This window comes from Heptranchias perlo, chromosome 18 (genome assembly GCF_035084215.1).
Source record: "Heptranchias perlo isolate sHepPer1 chromosome 18, sHepPer1.hap1, whole genome shotgun sequence".
Classification (NCBI taxonomy): domain Eukaryota; kingdom Metazoa; phylum Chordata; class Chondrichthyes; order Hexanchiformes; family Hexanchidae; genus Heptranchias; species Heptranchias perlo.
This window is the reverse complement of record NC_090342.1, coordinates 470,042-487,527: the sequence shown is the minus strand read 5'-3', so window position 1 is coordinate 487,527 and position 17,486 is coordinate 470,042. Positions and strand designations below refer to the sequence as shown.

At 46.7% G+C, this 17,486-nt stretch overlaps 1 protein-coding gene across 2 annotated transcripts in view; it reads left to right on the top strand.

Moving 5' to 3' along the window:
* LOC137334481 (protein arginine N-methyltransferase 8-like) overlaps positions 1 to 17,486 on the top strand; it is a 161,963-nt gene that overhangs the window by 55,398 nt on the left and 89,079 nt on the right. The window lies entirely within an intron of this gene.

Here is a 17,486-nt window from a genome sequence, read left to right as displayed (position 1 = left end):
GGTGCACATCCAGGTACTTTTTAAATGAGTTGAGGGTTTCTGCCTCTCCCACTCTCTCAGACAGTGAGTTCCAGACTCCCACCACCCTCTGGGTGAAACAATTTTTCCTCAGCTCCCCTCTAATCCTTCTACCAATCACTTTAAATCTATGCCCACTGGTTATTGACCTCTCTGCTATGGGAAATAGGTCCTTCCTATCCACTCTATCTGGGCCCCTCATAATTTTGTACACCTCAACTAAATCATCCTTCAGCTCCTCTGTTCCAAAGAGAACAACCCCAGCCTGTCCAATGTTTCCTCATAGCTAAAATTCTCCGGTCCTGGCAACATCCTCGTAAATCTCCTCTGTACCCTCTCTAGTGCAATTACATCCTTCCTGTAATGTGGTGACCACAACTGTACACAGTACTCAAGCTGTGGCCTAACCAGTGTTTTATACAGTTCCAGCATAACCTCCGTACTCTTATATTCTATGCCTCGGCTAATAAAGGAAAGTATCCCATATGCCTTATTAACCACCTTATCTACCTGTCCTGCTACCTTCAGGGATCTGTGGACATGCACTCCAAGGTCCCTCACTTCCTCTATACCTTTCAGTATCCTCCCCTTTATTGTGTATTCCCTTGCCTTGTTTGCCCTCCACAAATGCATTACCTCACACTTCTCCGGATTGAATTCCATTTGTCACTTTTCTGCCCACCTGACCAGTCCATTGATATCTTCCTGCAGTCTACAGCTTTCCTCCTCACTATCAACCACACGGCCAATTTTTGTATCATCTGCAAACTTCTTAATCATGCCCCCTACATTTAAGTCCAAATCATTAATATATATCACAAAAAGCAAGTGACTTAGTACTGAGCCCTGCGGAACCCCACTGGAAACAGCCTTCCAGTTACAAAAACAACTGTCGATCATTACCCTTTGCTTCCTGCCACTGAGCCAATTTTGGATCCAACTTGCCACTCTCTTGGATCCCATGGGCTTGTAATTTTTTGACCAGTCTACCATGTGGGACCTTGTCAAAAGCCTTGCTAAAATCCATGTAGACTACATCAAATGCACCACCCTCATCGACCCTTCTTGTTACCGCCTCAAAAAATTCAGTCAAGTTAGTCAGACATGACCGTCCCTTAACAAATCCATGCTGACTGTCCTTGATTAATCCATGCCTTTCTAAGTGATGCTTTATCCTGTCCCTCAGAATTGATTCCAATAATTTGTCCACCACCAAGGTTGGACTGACTGGCCTGTAATTACTCGGTCTATCCCTCGTTCCCTTTTTAAACAATGGTACAATGTTAGCAGTCCTCCAATCCTCTGGCACCATGCCTGTATCCAGTGAGGATTAGAAAATGATGGTCAGAGCCTCTGCTATATCCTCCTTTACTTCTTTTAACAGCCTGGGATACATTTCATCCGGGCCTGGTGATTTATCTAAGCATGAGGAGGAGGATCCAGTTGTTGTGGTCCATGTAGGAACCAACGACATTGGTAAAACTAGGAATGAGATTCTGCTAAGGGAGTTTGAGGAGCCAGGGTCCAAATTAAAAAGCAGAACCTCAGAGGTAAAAATCTCTGGATTACCACCTGAGCCACACGCAAATTGGCACAGGGACAAACCGATTAGATGGTTAAATGCGTGGCTGAAAGAGTGGTGTGGGAAGCAGGGGTTTCAATTCATGGGGCACTGGCACCAGGACTGGGGAAAGAGGGAGCTGTTCCATTGGGACGGGCTCCACTTAAACCGGGCTGGGACCAGCGTCCTGGCAAATCGAATAACTAGGGCGGTTAATAGAGCTTTAAACTAATAAGTCGGTGGGGGGAGGTTTCAGGTAAGGGTAATTTTATCAGTCTAAAAAGAAAAGTCAAGGCTGTGGAGCAGAGTAGTGATTTGGGTAAAAACTAGCAGAGTGTGTCAGGAAGGGACAGTGAGTTTAACAAAGGAAAAAGGGCATTAGTGACTAAAGTCACATCAGGCAAAAAATGTAGAAAGTCAAAATTAAAGGCACTGTATCTGAATGCACGAAGCATTCATAAGAAACATAAGAAATGGGAGCAGGAGTAGGCCATATGGCCCCTCGAGCCTGCCCCGCCATTCAATCAGATCATCAACCTCAACTCCACTTTCCCACCCGATCCCCATAACCCATGATTTCCTTTGAGTCCAAAAATCTATTGATCTCATTCGTAACAAGACTGATGAATTAATAGCACAGAGATAAATGGGTTTGATCTCGTAGCTATTACTGAGACATGTTTGCAGGGTGACCAAGGTTGGGAACTGAATATTCCAGGGTACTTGACTTTTGGAAAAGACAGGCAAAATGGAAAAGAAGTAGGAGGGAGGGGTAGCCCTGATAATAAAGGATGAGTTAAAGTCAGTGATGAGAAAGGACCTTAGCTCAGAAAATCAGGATGTAGAATCAGTATGGGTAGAGATAAGAAATAACAAGGGGCAGAAGACACTGGTGGGAGTAGCTTATAGGCCCCTTAACAGTAGTTATAGTGTTGGACAGAGCATAAATCAGGAAATGAGAGGAGCATGTAACAAGGGTAATGCAATTATAATGGGGTCTTTAATCTTCATATGGACTGGGCAAACCAAATTGGCAAAAGTCGTTTGGAGGACGAGTTCATGGAATGCATCCAAGACAACTTTCTAGAGGAACCAACTAGGGAACAGGCTATTTTAGATCTAATATTGTGTAATGAGACAGGATTGATTAGTAATCTTATAATAAAGGATCCTCTGGGGAAGAGTGATCATAATATGATAGCATTTCATATTGAGTTTGAGAGTGATGTAGTTAAGTCCAAAACTAGGGTCTTAAATTTAAACAAGGCCCATTATGCAGGTATTAGGGGCAAGTTGGCTAAGGTAGATTGGGAAATTAGATTAAAAGATATGATGGTAGATAAATGGTGAACATTTAAAGAAATAATTCATAATTCTCAACAAATATACATTCCCTTGAGGAATAAAAAGTATGCGGGAAAGGTGATCCAACCGTGGCTAACTAGAGAAGTTATGGATGGTATTGGATTAAAAGAAGAGGCTTACAGTGTTGCCAAAAAGAGTAGTAACTTGAGGATTTGGAGGGTTTTAGAAATCAGCAAAGGATAAACGAGAAATTGATAAAGAGGGAGAAAATTGAATATGAGAGTAAACTAGCAAGAAATATAAAAATAAAAATTGTAAGAGCTTCTACAAGTAAATAAAAAGGAAGAGATTAGTGAAAGTAAACATGGGTCCCTTAGAGGCAGAGACAGGAGAAATTATAATGGGGAATAAGGAAATGGCAGAGAAGTTAAACAAATATTTTGTATCTGTCTTAACAGTAGATGGCACAAAAAATATACTGGAAATAGTGACCTAATGAGAGTGATGAACTTAAAGCAATTAAGATTAGTAAAGAAAAAGTATTAGAAAAATTAATGGGACTAAAAGCCAAAAAATCCCCTGGACCTGATGGCAGAGATAGTGGATGCATTGGTTTTGATCTTTCAGATTTCCCTAGATTTTAGAACGGTTCCCATGGGTTGGAAGATAGCAAATGTAACCCTGCTATTCAAGAAAGGAGGGAGAGAGAAAACAGGGAACTATAGGCCAGTTAGCCTGACATCAGTAGTAGGGAAAATGCTAGACTTTACAAATTGAAGACGTAGTAACAGGGCACTTAGAAAATCATAATATGCTTAGGCAGAGTCAACACGGTTTTATGAAAGGGAAATCATGTTTGACAAATTTATTAGGGTTTTTTGAGGGTTTAACTAGCAGTGTAGATAAAGGGGAACCAGTAGATGTAGTATATTTTAATTTTCAAAAGGCATTCGATAGGGTGCCACATAAGAGGTTGTTACACAAGATTAGGGCTCATGGGATAGGGGGTAATATATTAGCATGGATTGAGGATTGGTTAATGGACAGAAAACAAAGTAGGAATAAATGGGTCATGTTTGGGTTGGCAGGTTGTAACTAGTGGGGTGCCGCAGGGAATCAGTGTTTGGGCCTCAGCTATTTACAATCTCCATTAACGACTTAGATGAAGGGACCGAGTGTAATGTATCCAAGTTTTCTGACGATACAAAGTAAGCTGTGAGGAGGACACAAAGAGTCTGCAAAGGGATATAGACAGGTTAAGTGAGTGGGCAAGAAGGTGGCAGATGGAGAATAGTGTGGGGAGATGTGAGGTTATTCACTTTGGTAGGAAGAATAGAAAAACAGAATATTTTTTAAATGGTGAGAAACTATTAAATGTTGGTGTTCAGAGGGATTTGCGTGTCCTCGTACAAGAAACATAGAAAGTTAACATGCAGGTACAGCAAGCAATTAGGAAGGCAAATGGTATGTTGGCCTTTTTTGCAAGGGGGTTGGAGTACAAGAGTAAGGAAGTCTTGCCGCAATTTGTTGTTGGAGGCCAATCATCTCAGCCCCAGGACATTGCTGCAGGAGTTCCTCAGGGCAGTGTCCTAGGCCCAAAAACCTTCAGCTGCTTCATCAATGACCTTCCCTCCATCATAAGGTCAGAAATGGATGTTCGCTGATGATTGCACAGTGTTCAGTTCCATTCGCAACCCCTCAAATAATGAAGCAGTCCGTGCCCGCATGCAGCAAGACCTGGACAATATCCAGGCTTGGGCTGATAAGTGGCAAGTAACATTCGCGCCAGGCAATGACTATCTCCAACAAGAGAGAGTGCAACCACCTCCCCTTGACATTCAACGGCATTACCATCGCCGAATTCCACCACCATCAATATCCTGGGGGTCACCATTGACCAGAAACTTAACTGGACCAGCCATATAAACACTGTGGCCACAAGAGCAGGTCAGATGCTGGGTATTCTGCGGCGAGTGACTCACCTCTTGACTTCCCAAAGCCTTTCCACCATCTACAAGGCACAAGTCAGGAGTGTGATGGAATACTCTCCACTTGCCTGGATGAGTGCAGCTCCAACAACACTCAAGAAGCTCGACACCATCCAGGACAAAGCAGCCCGCTTGATTGGCGCCCCATCCACCACCCTAAACATTCACTCCCTTCACCACCGGCGCACTGTGGCTGCAGTGTGTACCATCCACAGGATGCACTGCAGCAACTTGCCAAGGCTTCTTCGACAGCACCTCCCAAACCCACGACCTCTACCACCTAGAAGGACAAGAGCAGCAGGCACATGGGAACAACACCACCTGCACGTTCCCCTCCAAGTCACACACCATCCCGACTTGGAAATATATCGCCGTTCCTTCATCGTCGCTGGGTCAAAATCCTGGAACTCCCTTCCTAACAGCACTGTGGGAGAACCTTCACCACACGGACTGCAGCATTTCAAGAAGGCGGCTCACCATCACCTTCTCAAGGGCAATTAGGGATGGGCAATAAATGCTGGCCTCGCCAGCGACGCCCACATCCCATGAACGAATAATTTAAAAAAAAATTATGCAGGGCATTGGTGAGACCTCACCTGGAGCACTGTGTACAGTTTTGGTCTCCTTACCTAAGGAAGGATATTCTTACCTTGGAGGTGGTGCAATGAAGGTTCACTAGATTGATTCCTGGGATAAAAGGGTTGTCCTATGAGGAAAGATTGAGTAGAATGGGCCTATACTCTCTGGAGGTGATCACATTGAAACATGTAAGATTCTAAGAGGGCTCGACAGGGTAGACGTTGAGAGGATGTTTCCCCTGGCTGGAGAGTCTAGAACTAGAGGACATAATCTCAGGATAAGGAGTCAGACATTTAGGACTAAGATGAGGAGTAATTTCTTCACTCAGAGAGTTGTGAATATTTGGAATTCTCTACCCCAGAGGACTGTGGATGCTCAGTTATTGAGTATATTCAAGACTGAGATCGATAGATTTCTTGACTCTAAGGGAATCAAGGGATATGGGGATCGGGCGGGAAAGTGGAGTTGAGGTTGAAGATCAGCCATGATCTGATTGAATGGCGGAGCAGGCTCGAGGGGCCATATGGCCTACTCCTGCTCCTATTTCTTACATTCTTATGTTAAATTATAATGGGGAATAAGGAAACGGCAGAGACGTTAAACAAAAATTTTGGACACAATACTCCAGTTGTGGCCAAACCAGTGTTTTATGAAGGTTCATCATAACCACCTTGCTTTTGTACCGAATGCCTCTATTTAGAAAGCCCAGGATCCCGTATGCTTTTTTAACCGCTTTCTGCCACCTTCAACAATCTGTGCACATATACCCCCAGGTCTCTCTGTTTCTGTTCCCCCTTTAGAGTTGTGCCCTCTAGTTTATATTAGACTCATGACTAAAGTCGGAGCATGTGGAGCCAAGGGCAGATAACAGAATGGATAGCAAGTTGGCTACAAAACAGAAAACAGAGACTGGGGGTTAAGGACAGTTATTCAGACTGGCAAAAGGTGGGAAATGGTGTTAGACCATAAGACGATAAGAGATAGGAGCAGGAGTGGGCCATTCAGCCCTTCGAACCTGCTCTGCCAATCAATGTGATCATGGCTGATCTGATTTTTACCTGAACTCCACTTTCCCGCCTTTTCCCCATATCTAAAGACTCCCTTGCTGATCAAAAGTGTGCCTAACTCAGCCTTGAATGTATTCAATGACTCAGCCTCCACAGCTTTTTGGGGTAAAGAATTCCAAAGATTCACGGCCCTCTGGGAGAAGAATTTCCTCCTAATTTCCGTCTTAAACGGGCGACCCCTTATTCTGAGACTATGCCCCCTAGTTTTAGATTCCCCCATGAGGGGTAACATTCTCTCAGCATCTACCCTATCGAGTCCCCTCAGAATCTTCTATGTTTTAATAAGGTCACCTCTCATTCTTCTAAACTCCAATGAGTATAGGAACAGGAGTAGGCCATTCAGCCCCTCGTGCCTGCTGCGCCATTTGATAAGATCATGGCTGATCTGTGATCTAACTCCATATACCCGCCTTTGGCCCATATCCGTTAATACCATTGATTGCCAAAAAGCTATCTATCTCAGATTTAAATTTAGCAATTGAGCTAGTATCAATTGCCATTTGCGGAAAAGAGTTCCAAACTTCTACCACCCTTTGTGTGTAGAAATGTTTTCTAATCTCGCTCCTGAAAGGTCTGGCTCTAATTTTTAGACTGTGCCCCCTACTCCTAGAATCCCCAACCAGCGGAAATAGTTTCTCTCTATCCACCCTATCTGTTCCCCTTAATATCTTATAAACTTCGATCAGATCACCCCTTAACCTTCGAAACTCCAGAGAATACGACCCCAATTTGTGTAATCTCTCCTCGTAACTTAACCCTTGAAGTCTGGGTATCATTCTAGTAAACCTACGCTGCACTCCCTCCAAGGCCAATATGTCCTTCCGAAGGTGCGGTGCCCAGAACTGCTCACAGTACTCCAGGTGCGGTCTAATCAGGGTTTTGTGTAGCTGCAGCATAACTTCTGCCCACTTGTACTCCAGTCCTCTAGATATAAAGGCCAGCATTCCATTAGCCTTCTTGATTATTTTCTGCACCTGTTCATGACACTTCAATGATCTATGTACCTGAACCCCTAAATCCCTTTGGACATCCACTGTTTTTAACTTTTTACCATTTAGAAAGTACCCTGTTCTATCCTTTTTTGATCCAAAGTGGATGACCTCACATTTGCCTATATTGAATTCCATTTGCCACAGTTTTGCCCATTCACCTAATCTATCAATATCCCTTTGTAATTTTATGTTTTCATCTACACTGCTTACAATGCCACCAAACTTTGTGTCATCGGCAAACTGAGATATGAGACTTTCTATGCCTTCATCTAAGTCGTTAATAAATATTGTGAATAATTGAGGCCCCAAGACAGATCCCTGCGGGACTCCACTAGTCACATCCTGCCAATGTGAGTACCTTCCCATTATCCCTACTCTCCGTCGCCTTTCGCTCAGCCAACTTCCCAACCAAGTCCGTACTTTTCCCTCGATTTCATGGGCTTCTATCTTAGCTAACAGTCTCTTATGTGGGACCTTATCAAATGCCTTCTGGAAGTCCATATAAATAACATCCATTGACATTCCCCTGTCCACTACTTTAGTCACCTCTTCAAAAAATTCAGGTTTGTCAGGCACGACCTACCTTTCACAAATCCATGCTGGCTCTCTATGATTAACTGAAAATTCTTGAGATGTTCAGTCACCCTATCCTTAATTATAGACTCCAGCATTTTCCCCACAACAGATGTTAGGCTAACTGGTCTATAATTCCCTGGTTTCCCTCTCTCTGCATTCTTAAAAAGCAGAGTGACATGTGCAATTTTTCAATCTCGAGGGACAGTTCCTGAATCTAGAGAACTTTGAAAGATTATAGTTAGGGCATCCGCAATGTGCTCACCTACTTCCTTTAAAACCCTGGGATGGAAACCATCTGGTCCTGGGGATTTGTCACTCTTTCGTGCTATTATTTTCTTCATTACAGTTGCTTTACTTATGTTAATTTTATCGAGTCCCTGTCCCCGATTCAATATTAGTTTTCTTGGGATTTCCGGCATGCTATCCTCTTTTTCTACTGTAAATACTGACACAAAGTAATTGTTCAACATGTCCGCCATTTCCCCATTGTCAATGACAATATCCCCACTTTCAGTTTTTAAGGGGCCAACACTGCTCCTGACCACCCTCTTTTTCCTAATATAACTATAAAAGTTCGTCGTATTGGTTTTGATATCCCTTGCAAGTTTCTTTTCATACTCTCTTTCTGTAGCTCTTACTATCTGTTTTGTGACCCTTTGTTGATCTTTGTATCTTTCCCATTCACCAGGATCTGTGCCATTTTTTGCCTTGTTGTATGCCCTTTCCTTATGTCTTATACTGTGCCTTACCTCTTTAGTTGTCCGTAGCTGTTTTTTTTGGCAAGTAGAGTCCCTGCCCCTCAGGGGTATAAACCGGTTCTGTATCACGTTAAATGTTTCTTTAAACATTTCTCACTGATCATCAGTCGTTTTGCCCATTTACAGATTTGCCCAGTTTACTGTGGACAGTCTCTGGCTCATCCCATTGAAGTCGGCCTTACCCAAGTCTAGCATCTTAGCAGTTGATTCACTTTTTTCCCTTTCAAACACTACATTGAACTCGATCATGTTATGATCACTATTGGGTCGATGATCGCGTACAGTTAAGCCGTTAACTAAATCTGGTTCATTACTCATTACTAAATCTAGTATGGCTTGCCCCCTTGTTGCCTCTGGGACATACTGCTGTAGAAAACTATCCCGGACACACTCAAGAAATCCACTACCTTTCTGACAGTTGCTCGTCTGCTTTCCCCAATCTATGTGAAGGTTAAAGTCCCCCATTAAGACCACGATGCCTTTCTTACACGCTTGTCTAATCTCTGCATTTATACAATCTAGCACTTCAAAGCTGCTGCCAGGGCTCCTATACACAACTCCCACTATAGTCTTAGATCCTTTCCTATTTCTCAATTCAACCCATAAGGTCTCTGTTGGCTGCTTACCTCTCGTTATATCCCCCTTTATCATTGAAATGATTTCATCTCTAATCATTAAGGCTACTCCTCCCCCTCTTCCATTTTCCCTGTCTCTCCTGTAGACCTTATAACCCAGTATATTTAGATCCCAATCCTGACCATCCTGCAGCCATGTCTCAGTAATAGCTTTCATGTCATACCCTCCAATTTGAATTTGAACCTGTAGTTCATTTAATTTATTCCTTATACTCTGTGCATTTATATATAGAACTCTTAGTTGGGCCACACACCCTAGCCTGACCTTCAGCTTCGACCCAACCTGTTCAATCTGTCCTCATAAGACAACCCTTCCATACCCGGAATCAATCTAGTGAACCTTCTCTGAACTGCCTCCAGTGCAAGTATGTCCTTCCTTAAATAAGGGCACCAGAACTGTATGCAGTACTCCAGGTGTGGTCTCACCAGCACCCTGTACAGTTGGAGCATGACTTCCCTGCTTTTATACTCCATTCCCCTAGTAATAAAGGCCAATATTCCGTTTGCCTTCCGGATTACCTGCTGCACCTGTATGTTGAGTTTTTGTGTTCCATGTACGAGGACACCCAGATCCACCTGTACCGCAGCATTTTGTAATATTTCTCCATTCAAATAATATTTTGCTTTTTTATTTTTCCTCCCAAAGTGGACGACTTCACATTTTCCCACATTATATTCTATCTGCCAAATTTTTGCCCATTCACTTAACCTGTCAACATCCCTTTGCAGACACTTTGTGTCCTCATTGCAACTTGCTTTTCCACCTATCTTTGTATCATCAGCAAATTTGGCCACAAGACACTTTGTTCTTGCATCCAAGTCATTGATATATATTGTAAATAGTTGAGGCCCCAGCACCGAGCCCTGGGGCACCCCACTAGTTACAGACTGCCATTTTGAAAATGACCTTTTATCCCGACTCCATAAGGATCAGTGCTGGGACCACTGTTGTTCACAATTTACATTAACGATTTGGATTCGGGAATTGGAAGTGCAATTTCAAAATTTGCGGACGACACCAAATTTGAGGGTGTAGTTAATACAAAGGAAGAATGCGTCAAAATGTAAGAAGACATTAATAATATTGCAGAATGGGTGTGTAATTGGCAAATGAATTTCAATATAGATAAGTGTGAGGTGGTGCATTTTGGTAGGAAGAATAAGGAGGTCACATACTGCTGAGATAATAAGAGTCTAAATGGGGTAGAGGAGCAGAGGGATCTGGGGGTACAGACACACAAATCACTAAAAGTAGTGACGCAGGTTAATAAGGACATAAAAAAGGCAAATCAAGAACTGGGGTTCATTTCTAGAGGGTTTGAATTGAAAAGCAGAGAAGTTATGTTAAACTTGTATAGAACCTTGGTTAGACCACACTTGGAGTATTGTAAACAATTCTGGTCTCCATATTATAGAGGCATTGGAGAGGGTACAAAATAGATTCACAAGGATAATACCAGAAATGAGAGGATATCCTTATCAGGAGACGCTGAACAGGCTGGGGCTTTTTTCTCTTTTAAAAAAAAGAGAAAGCTGAGGGGTGACCTGATTGAGGCCTTTAAGATAACGAAAGGGTAGACGTAAAGAAAATGTTTCCACTTTTGGGGGAGACCAAAACTAGAGGTCATCGGTATAAGACAGTCACTAATAAATCCAATAGGGAATTCAGGAGAAACTTCTTTATCCAAAGAGTGGTGAGAATGTGGAACTCACCACCACAAGGAGTAGTTGAGGTGAATAGTGTAGATGCATTTAAGGGGAAGTTAGATAAGCACAAGAGGGAGAAAGGAATAGAAGGATATGGTGATAGGGTGAGATGAAGTGGGGTGGGAGGCGGCTCGTGTGGAGCATAAACACCGGCACGGACCAATTGGGACAAATGGCCTGTTTCTGTGCTGTCGTTTCGATGTACCTCGATGTAAACACTAACAACTGTTTCAGGTATTTAACGATTGTTGAGTTCGAGACACTCCAGTGTGCACAATATGCCAGAAAGCATGTCGGCCCTAAAGGCAAAACTAAGTGTAGGACCAAGTCATTGATCTCACTTTACATCCGAGTCATTCTCAGACCTCTGTTTAATTCACTTTATTTAGCGTGATGTGAAGCTTTTTTAACATAAAAACAGCAGCCAGGAGGCCTCCCTCCTCCAGTTTCCTGTGCTGTGCCCGGGGGAAGGTAAATAGATTTGTCTCCAGCCTCCAGGACCTTGCTCCCAGCCCCTTCGCAGACCCTCCAATCCGAGGGTGCTGAGCACAAGCAGCAATACCTTGTGGGCAGATGTCCATCTGCATCTCCACCAAGCGGAGACCCAGGAAAGTGAGGCAGGAGCTGTCATGACATCACTCCTACCTGATTACTGTTTCATTTCAATGGTTGCAGCTTGTCGGCACAAGAACTGCTCCCCCCTCCCGTGAAACCCCAAAAGGTCAATTTCCCCGGTACAAAGCAGGGAAATTGGCTTTATGGTGTTTGATTAGACGTTAAAAAATGCCTTTGAGCTGGTTTTCAGCCAGGAAGAGACAAACTGTTTCAAAACATATTGTGAGACATGGGAATCAGGTGGGCTCGTCGCCTGAAGTGGTGATTGAATACTGCTGGGGAACTGGCTGCATAGGTGATGAGAAACAAGATTAAATTTAACAGCTTGTTATTTTTCTTTTTAAGCAAACATCACTGCGTGATTTTCAAATTTGCACACCTGGCATGTAGCTTTGTTCCCTAGAGTGCCCGGAATGTGGGCACGGAGGTCAGCAAAACCCGAAAGGATTTTCTGTCTATTCCTGGGAGCACAATAGAGTTAACTTGCTAATAGGGCAGGATGTAGAACCATATGTGAATGAATCCCACAGCAGTGTCCTTATTTTTAGGCACAGCATCTGATTAAATAGACACATCAGCCACAGAATGTTTTGAGGCTGATCTAACCAGACTCTCTTCAGAAGACTCAAAGAGCTGTGACTTGTTACATCTCCAAACCATGTGCCGCAGCACAGCTGGTTTCAGACATTCTGACATACCTCCTTCCTCAGAAGATCACATTTTAGGATCATTCTCTTTTCTGCTGCAACCAGTTCGAGAGAGATTGCTTGAACTGTTCTCTTCCTCATCTTTATACAGACATGGTCACGGGCCCCCTTAAGTTATGCTCCCTTTCCAAGTTATTCAACTTTTAAAAAAATCCTTCTGCATTTCATTTTATCGAAAACAATTAACTTTAGATATTTACCTCAGGCAGTCTACAATGGCCAGGTGCTTTGCTATGTAAAATGTCTTCGGTTTGCATTAAATGTTCTTCAATAAAGTATTCAAATTATAATTCATCTGAAAGTCACCTTGACCACCACCATTTCTACGATTTCCTGCCACCAAAGATAACATCTCCGAGCTGAATAGGCACCATCCCACCCCTCCTTCCTACTGCCCACCCTCTCCTCATCACCCTCCTCACCCTCCTCACCTCTTCCTCACCCCTCCTCACCCACCCCTCCTCACCCCTCCTCACCCCACACCCTCCTCTCTCACCTCACCCCACCCACCCAACCTCACCCCACCCTCCACCCCACCCACTCCTCCTCACCCACCACCCCTCACTCACCCCCCCACCCACCCCACCCACTCCCACCTCACACCACCTCACCCACCCCACCCACTCCCCACCCACCCCTCCTCACCCCTCCTCACCAACCCCTCCACCCACCCACCCACCCCTCCACACCCTCCCACCTCACCCCACCCACCCTCACCCCACCCTCCACCTCCCACCCCACCCACACCCCACCCACAACCCTCCACACCCACCCACCCTCACCCACTCCCCCACCCACCCACCCCACCCCTCCCTCACCACCCCTCACCCCTCCTCACCCCACCCCACCCACCACCTCCTCACCCCACCCACCCCTCCCCACCCACCCCACCCCCCACCCCACCCCACCCCACCTCACCTCCACCTCCTCACCTACCCCACCTCACACCCCTCCCCACCTCCACCCCCCACCCCTCCTCACCCCACCCCCCACACCCCCCCCACACCCACCTCACCCCACCCCCACCTCACCCACCCCACCCCTCCACCCCACCCCTCCTCACCCCACCACCCTCACCCCATCCTCACCCCACCCCGCCTCACCCCACCCACTCCACACCCCACCTCACCTCACCCCTCCCCCACACCCCCACCCACCCCTCCCCACCCACCCTCCTCCTCACCCCTCCTCACCCCATCCCTCCTCACCCCACCCCTCCGAACCCCACCCCTCCGAACCCCACCCCTCCTCACCCCACCCCTCCTCACCTCTCCCCTCCTCACCTCCCCACCCCTCCTCACCCCACTCCCTCCTCACCCACCCCTCCTCACCTCTCCCCACCTCTCCCCTCCTCACCTCCCACCTCACCCCCACCCACCCCTCCTCACCCCACCCCTCCTCACCCCACCCCTCCTCACCCCACCCCTCCTCACCCCACCCTCCACCCACCCCTCCTCACCCCACCCACCCCTCCTCTCCTCACCCCACCCCTCCTCACCCCACCCCTCCTCACCCCACCCCTCCTCACCCCACCCACCCCACCTCACTCCACCCACCCACCTCACTCCACCCACTCCTCCTCAGCAACACCCATCCTCACTCCACCCCACCTCATCCCACCCCACCCACCCCTCCTCACCCCACCCCTCCTCACCACACCTCACTCCACCCTCCTCACCCCACCCCTCCTCACCCCCACCCACCCCACCTCACTCCACCCACCCCACCTCACTCCACCACTCCTCCTCAGCACACCCATCCTCACTCCACCCCACCCTCATCCCACCCACCACCCCTCCTCACCCCACCCCTCCTCACCACACCTCACTCCACCCTCCTCACCCCACCCCTCCTCACCCCACCTCACCCCACCCCCACCCCACCCCTCCTCACCCCACCTCACCCCACCCACCCCTCCTCACCCCACCTCACCTCACCCCCACCCTCCTCACCCCCGCCCACCCCACCTATCCCTCCTCACCCCTCCTCAACTCACCCACCCCTCCTCACTCCCACCCCTCCTCACTCCCACCCACCACACCCTCCTCCCCTCACCCCACTCACCCCTCCTCACTCAACCCCATCCACCCCTCCTCACCCCTCATACTCATCCCACGTCAATTATTATATTATTTTTAATGGATCGAATCGGGCAGGACCTACTCCGTTAATGGTAGGGCGTTGGAGAGAGTTATAGACCAAAGAGATCTAGGAGTACAGGTTCATAGCTCCTTGAAAGTGGAGTCACAGGTGGATAGGGTGGTGAAGAAGGCATTCAGCATGCTTGGTTTCATTGGTCAGAACATTGAATACAGGAGTTGGGATGTCTTGTTGAAGTTGTACAGGACATTAGTAAGGCCACACTTGGAATACTGTGTACAGTTCTGGTCACCCTATTATAGAAAGGATATTATTAAACTAGAAAGAGTGCAGAAAAGATTTACTAGGATGCTACCGGGACTTGATGGTTTGACTTATAGGGAGAGGTTGGATAGACTGAGACTTTTTTCCCTGGAGAGTAGGAGGTTTAGGGGTGATCTTATAGAAGTCTATAAAATAATGAGGGGCATAGATAAGGTAGATAGTCAAAATCTTTTCCCAAAGGTAGGGGAGTCTATAACGAGGGGGCATAGATTTAAGGTGAGAGGGGAGAGATACAAAAGGGTCCAGAGAGGCAATTTTTTCACTCAAAGGGTGGTGAGTGTCTGGAACGAGCTGCCAGAGGCAGTAGTAGAGGCGGGTACAATTTTGTCTTTTAAAACGCATTTGGACAGTTACATGGGTAAGATGGGTATAGAGGGATATGGCCAAGTGCAGGAAATTGGGACTAGCTTAGTGGATAAACTGGGCGACATGGACATGTTGGGCCGAAGGGCCTGTTTCCATGTTGTAAACTTCTATGATTCTATGATTCTATAAACCTCCTCACCCACCTCACCCCTCCTCACCAACCCACCCCTCCTCACTCCACCCACCCCTCCTCACTCCTCCTCACTCCACCCACCCCTCCTCACTCCACCCACCCCTCCTCGCTTCACCCACCCCTCCTCGCTCCACCCACCCCTCCTCGCTTCACCCACCCCTCCTCGCTCCACCCACCCCTCCTCGCTCCACCCACCCCTCCTCGCTCCACTCACCCCTCCTCGCTCCACCCACCCCTCCTCGCTTCACCCACCCCCTCCTCGCTTCACCCACCCCTCCGCTCCACCCACCCCTCCTCACTCCACCCACCCCTCCTCACCCTCCCACTCCCCACCCACCTCTCCTCATCCCACCTACCCTCACGCCCCCCCTCAACCCACCCACCCACCCTCACCCCACCCACCCCTCCTCACCCCATCCACCCACCACTCCTACCCCTCCTCATCCCACCACACCCCTCTTCACCCCTCCACCTCGCCTCACCCCACCTCATCCATGGAAACTAAACCTTTAACACAGGATCCACCCATTGACATAGAATGGGCTAGAGACCGGCCCGCGGACTCCCCCCACAAGCGGACTGACTATGGGGAAATTTTCCTGAGTGCCTCCCAAAACCTTGACTGCTGAATTCGTGCTCTCACCTTCTAAAGCCGCTCTGTCCCCTTTTATGTTAGGACTCATCCATCTTATATTCAACACCAACTTGCATTTATACAGCTCCTTTAATGTAGTAAAACATCACAGGGTGCTTCACAGGAGCGTTAGCATGCAAAATTTGACACCGAGCCACATAAGGACATATTAGGACAGGTGACCAAAAGCTTGGTCAAAAAGGTAGGTTTTAAGACGCGTCTTAAAGGAGATGGAGAGGTTTAGAGAGGGAATTCCAGAGCTTAGGGCCAGGGTGATTTGATAGAAATGTTTAAAATGATGAAAGATGGAATGGATAGATAAAAGTAGCTGTTTCCAGAGGTTGAGGGGTCAAGATGAGGAGCCACAGATACAAGAATGTACCATCCACAGGATGCACTGCAGCAACTCGCCAAGGCTTCTTCGACAGCACCTCCCAAACCCCGCGACCTCTACCACCTAGAAGGACAAGAGCAGCAGGCACATGGGAACAACACCACCTGCACGTTCCCCTCCAAGTCACACACCATCCCGACTTGGAAATATATCGCCGTTCCTTCATCGTCACTGGGTCAAAATCCTGAACTCCCTTCCTAACAGCACTGTGGGAGAACCTTCACCACAGGGACTGCAGCGGTTCAAGAAGGCGGCTCACCACCACGTTCTCAAGGGCAATTAGGGATGGGCAATAAATGCTGCCTCGCCAGCGACGCCACATCCCATGAACGAATAAAAACAAGATAAATGAATGAGATTTAGAACAGTGATCCAGAGAAACTTCTTCACACAGAGAGTTGTAAGGCTGAGGAATTCACTTCCAGGGTTAGTGTTTGGGCCACTAAGTTCTGTAGTGACAAGTGGTCCACATGCTTTTATTCAAGACAGGCCTCAGCCCAGTCATTTGCTCCAAATGTTGATGCAGTAGTTCAAGCTAAGAGGTGGCAGGTATCGGGAGCAGCAGGAGCAGTAAATAAAATCCAAATATAGGTAAAGTACCAATATAGTTTATCTTCATCGATTTCTATTTTAATAACTTTTGCTGTATGTGGCCAAGAGCCAGATAGTGTATCAGGCCAACCCTAGAAAATGAGTTTGACATCCCTGGGTTAGATTTATGGCTGAAGGAACAGAGGAACAGGAGTAGGCCATTCAGCCCCTCGAGTCTTTTCCATCATTCAATCTGACCATGGCTGATCTCTAGCTCAACTCCATTTACCTACCATTGATCCTTCTCCATTGATACCCTTACCTAACAAAAATGTATCATCTCAGTCTTGAAAATTTCAATTGACCCAGCATCCACAGCATTTTGGGGGAGAGAGTTCCAGATTTCCACTACTCTTTGTGTGAAAATGTGATTCCTGATTTCACTCCTAAATGGCCTGGCTCTAATTTTAACATTATGAGTCCTTATTCTGTATTA